The 5,544-nt window shown below is 42.9% G+C and overlaps 1 pseudogene; it reads right to left on the reverse strand.

Moving 5' to 3' along the window:
• Positions 1-413: 413 nt before the first annotated feature.
• On the reverse strand, positions 414-512 carry LOC145590353 (small nucleolar RNA R71; annotated as a pseudogene).
• Positions 513-5,544: the final 5,032 nt, after the last annotated feature.

Raw genomic sequence — 5,544 nt, forward strand, 5'->3', positions numbered from 1 at the left:
GAAATTCAAGAAGAGCAAGGCATGGGTGAAAATCCTAGAATGGCCTTGAAGGAGCTTGGAGTGCCCGGGGCATATAGGTTTAAGAGCGGAATAGCTCCACCTACTACTCCGGCAAATGACTTCGAAATCCGGCCGGCAATGATCACCTTGATTGAGAGAAGGCAATATAGTGGGGCTAAGAATGAGAGCCCATTGAACCATCTAAAAGAGTTTGAAAAATATTGCAACACCATTAAAGTCAATGGGGTTTCTCAAGAATTCATCCGCCTCAAGTTGTTCCCTTTCTCTCTAATAGGAAGATCTTTGGAGTGGCTAGACAAAGAGGTGAAGCCCAACTCCTTGAGAACTTGGGACGATGTCACAAAGGCTTTCTTGTCCCGCTTCTACCCCCAAAGGAAGACGGCGGAGGCAAGAGCCTTGATTCAAGGGTTCAAGCAAAGGCCAAGTGAAAGCCTTTACGAAGCATGGGAGAGATTCAAAGAGTATCAAAGGGAGTGCCCTCACCACGGAATCCCCACATACCAATTGATCCAAATCTTCTATGGCGGTTTAAGTCCCCAAGGCAAGTCATGCCTTGATGGAGGGGCCGGGGGCCCTATCATGAACAAAACCGAAGAAGAAGTTGTGGACATCATTGAGGACGTGGTGACATATTATAGGGATTGGCAAGATGGGGAGAGGGACTCTTCAAGCAAGCAATCTTCATTGTACTCGGTGGACCATCTAAATGCAATCAACAACCTTTCCTCCCAAATGACAAACTTAGGAAAGGAGGTCACCACAATCAAAGCTAAGTTGGAGAGAACTTCTTCCCCTTCTCAAGCTTCGAATTTTCCCTCCCAATTTAAGGGGAGAGGTACTCCTTCTAACTCTTAACCCCCTCCCTCTTCACATAATATGCCTTTGGGTTGCTTGTTTTGTGATGCATGTGGATCGTATGATCATGACTCTAGTGCTTGTCCTAATGAATGTGTTGATGAGTTTGATAACCATGAGAGTGAACATGTGAATTATGTGTCGAATAATAATGGTCAACGGTTTGATAATCAAAGGGGTCAATGGAATAGGAACTTCCAAGGCCAAGGCAATTTTGACAACTATAACCAAGGTGGTGGTTATAGAAACCAAGGGAACCAAGGTTCTCGTGGTAGCTATAATAATCAAGGTTATAGTGGCCAAAATCAAGGCCAATATTATGGTAACCAAAACCAAGGTTATGGAAATCATAACCAAGGTAGTGGTAACCATAATCAAGGTGGTGGAAACCATAATCAAAGCTATGGCCAAGGTCAAAATAGGAGTAATTGGAACAATCAAGGACGGGATAATTTTCAAAATAATTCTCAAAGAGGTCCCCCACCCGGGTTTGTTCCAAAAACTCAAGGTGAAAGTTCCTATTCTCAACCTTCTTCACCTAGGACTAATTTGGAGGAGATAATTGAGAATCAAACCAAGTTGTTGAACACATACATGGCCGTGAGCGATAAAAAATTCAATGAAATGATGACCCACAATAAAATGCTTGAAAACCAAATCTCTCAACTTGCTAATGCCTTGAAAGATCATGCAAGCCCTTCTTCTTTACCTTCCCAAGGTCTTGATCCCAAGAAACCCGTGAATGCTATTGTTACTAGGAGTGGAAAGGTTCTTGAGGAGGTATTGCCTAGGAAGGGTGTAGATAAGGAGATTCCTAGGGAGGTTTTGGTTGAGGATGAGGAAAAAAGGGCATCATTGGATGAGGTAGTTGTTGAAACACCTAGAGAGGTGAAAGTAGAGAAAGAGATTGTGAGGCCCAAACTCCCCTACCCACAAAAATTCATGAGACACAAATTGGATGAACAATTTGGGAGATTCATTGAGATGCTAAAACAACTCCACCTTTCTCTACCTTTTACCGATGTGATCAACCAAATGCCAAACTATGCCAAATTCCTCAAGGACATTTTGAGTGGGAGAAGAACTTGTGAGGTTGTGGAGACCATCAATTTGACCGAAAATTGTAGTGCTATCATCATGAACAAAATGCCACCCAAGTTGAAGGACCCCGGAAACTTCTCCATCCCTTGTGCAATTAACAAGATGAAAATTGATAATGCCTAATGTGACTTGGGAGCTAGTGTGAGCCTAATGCCATATTTGGTTTATCAAAGACTTGAGCTAGGGGAACTCTTACCTTCTAACATTACCTTGCAATTAGCGAATAGGTCTATCAAATTTCCAAAAGGTAAGGTAGAAGATGTCCCTTTGAGGGTGGGGAAGTTTGTGTTTCCCGTGGATTTTGTTGTTCTTGAAATGGATGAGGATGCCACCATTCCGATCATTTTAGGTAGACCCTTTCTTGCTACCTCGGGAGCCATGGTTGATGTGAGGAATGCTAAGATCTCCCTTAAGGTGGGAGAAGAGGTTATAGAATTTTATTTGAATGAAAGCATGAAATATCCATGTTCTTCTTTGGAAAATTGTATGATGATTGATTCACTTGATATTGTTGTTTCTTCCATGCATGAGCACTTGCTCACTTCTAACGATGCTCTTGAGAATGTTTTGTTGAACAAAGACAAGGTAGGTGCTTCATGCAAGGAGATGACTTTCTATGAGGAGTTACTTGATGGAAGTGTGGAGGACGTGGATGAGCAAACATGTTTTGGAATCTCAAGCCATGAAGCTTTGCAAGTGGCCACATCACAAGAAGGTAATGGTGTGCCTATGGTGGAGCTCAAACCTCTACCATCACACCTTAGGTATGAATTCTTGGGCCCTCATTCTACTTACCCCGTGATAGTTAGTGCATCCTTGAGCGAGAGCCAAGCTCAAGCGTTATGTGGTGTTTTGAGAAAACACCAAGGTTCTTTGGGGTACACAATTGATGACCTTAAAGGTATAAGCCTCGCTTTGTGCCAACACCACATAACGCTTGAGGAAGGCGCCCTTCCTTCTATTGAACGACAAAGGAAACTACATCCCCAAATGGGAGAAGTAGTCAAGAAAGAGATCACCAAGCTTTTGGATGCGGGAATCATATTCCCCATCTCAAGCTCAAGGTGGGTCTCCCCCGTGCATGTCGTTCCTAAAAAGGGGGGTATGACCGTAACTGAGAATGAGAAAGGTAAGCTCATTCCAACTAGAACGGTCACCGGTTGGAGGATGTGTATAGACTATAGACGTCTAAACACATCAACCAAAAAGGATCACTTCCCTCTCCCTTTTATTGACCAAATGCTTGAAAGGTTGACTAGGCACAAATTTTATTGCTTCCTTGATGGATATTCGGGATTCTTTCAAATTCCTATTCATCCGGAGGATCAAGAAAAGACAACCTTCACATGCCCCTATGCTACTTTTGCATATAGAAGAAGGCCCTTTGGATTGTGTAATGCTCCGGCGACCTTTCAAAGGTGTATGATGAGCATTTTTGGGAACATGCTTGAAGAGGAAATGGAAGTCTTCATGGATGATTTTTCTGTGGGAGGTGTTACATTTGAGGATTGCCTCAAAAATCTTGAAAGATGCCTAGAGAGATGTGAAAAGGTCAACTTGGTGCTTAATTGGGAGAAGTGCCACTTCATGGTGGAGGAAGGTATAGTGCTTGGGCACAAGATTTCAAATAGGGGCATTGAGGTGGATAAGGCAAAGATTGATGTGATTAAAAAACTTCCACCTCCGATAAATGTCAAAGGAGTGAGATCGTTCCTTGGTCATGCGGGTTTTTATAGGAGATTCATTAAGGACTTTTCACTCATTGCTAAGCCCCTAAATGACCTTCTTCAAAAAGATGTTGAGTTCAATTTTGATGACAAATGCTTGAAGGCATTTGATACATTAAAGAAGGCCCTAATCTCTACTCCTATTGTTCAAGGCCCAAGGTGGGATCTTCCTTTTGAGTTGATGTGTGATGCGAGTGATTGGGCAATTGGAGGTGTTTTGGGACAACGGGTAGACAAGAAACTTCATGTGATTTACTATATGTCCAAGACTCTCAATGGGGCTCAAAAGAACTACACAACGACGGAAAAGGAATTTTTGGCAATTGTGCACTCTTTTGAGAAATTCCGATGTTACTTGTTGGGTTCCAAGACCATAGTCTTCACGGATCATGCGGCCCTCAAGTATCTCTTTGCTAAAAAAGAGTCCAAGCCAAGGTTGATTCGATGGGTACTTGAATTGCAAGCTTTTGAGATTGAGATTAGGGACAAGAAGGGTGCGGAGAATGTTGTGGCGGACCATCTTTCTCGCCTTGACGGAAATCAAATTCATGATGATGGTCTACCAATAGAAGATAGAATGCTTGATGATTTCTTGTATGCCGTAGAGGTGAAGGAACTCCCATGGTATGCCGATTTGGTCAATTTTCTAGCATGTGGGGAGTTTCCACCCTCTTTCTCCAAGAACCAAAAGAAGAAGATCAAAAGAGAGGCAAGGTTCTATTTGTGGGATGACCCTATCTTATACAAACGTGGGGTTGATGGCTTACTTAGGCGTTGTGTTCCAAACGAAGAGGTGCCTAGTGTTTTAAAAATGTGCCACTCGGATCCTAGTGGTGGACACATGGGTGTTTCCAAGACCGCCACTAAAGTTCTTCAAAGTGGTTTTTGGTGGCCACATCTCTTCAAGGACTCATGGGGCTTTGTTAAGTCATGTGACCGATGTCAACGAGTTGGGAACATTTCCAAGAGAAATGAGATGCCTCAACAACCTATCCTTGAATTGGAGGTGTTCGATGTGTGGGGAATTGACTTCATGGGACCATTCCCCTCTTCATACGGGAATCAATATATTCTTGTGGCGGTGGACTATGTTTCTAAGTGGGTTGAGGCCATTGCCTCTCCAACAAATGATCACAAGGTTGTATTGAAGTTGTTCAAGAAAATCATCTTTCCAAGGTTTGGTGTCCCAAGAGCAGTGATAAGTGATAATGGATCCCACTTTGTCCATAATGCCTTTCAAAAGATGTTGAGGAAACATGGTGTGCATCAACGATTTGGGCTTCCCTATCATCCTCAAACGAGTGGCCAAGTTGAGGTTTCAAATCGTCAACTCAAGCTTATTCTTGAAAAGACGGTTGCTCGCAATAGAAAGGATTGGTCGGACAAATTGGATGATGCTCTATGGGCTTATAGGACGGCTTTTAAGACACCCATTGGGACCACTCCATATCGCCTTGTCTATGGCAAATCATGCCATCTCCCAGTTGAGCTTGAACATCGTGCCATGTGGGCCATCAAGAAGATAAATTTTGACTTAGCAAGTGCGGGAGAGAAGAGGTGGTTGGACCTTCATGAATTAGAGGAACTTCGACTTGATGCTTACGATAGTGCTAGCACCTACAAAGCTCGATCCAAAGAGGTTCATGACAAGTTGATTGAGAAAAAGGAGTTTTGTGCAGGTGACAAAGTCCTCCTCTATAATTCTAGAATGAAGTTGTTCCCCGGAAAACTCATGTCAAGATGGAATGGTCCGTTCTTGGTAAAGGATGTTTTTGGTAATGGTGTCGTGGAAATTTCTCCTTTGGATTCCTCATTTTCATTTAAGGTTAATGGTCATTGG

The sequence above is a fragment of the Chenopodium album genome, chromosome 17, assembly GCF_948465745.1.
Source record: "Chenopodium album chromosome 17, dcCheAlbu1.1, whole genome shotgun sequence".
NCBI classification, from domain to species: domain Eukaryota; kingdom Viridiplantae; phylum Streptophyta; class Magnoliopsida; order Caryophyllales; family Amaranthaceae; genus Chenopodium; species Chenopodium album.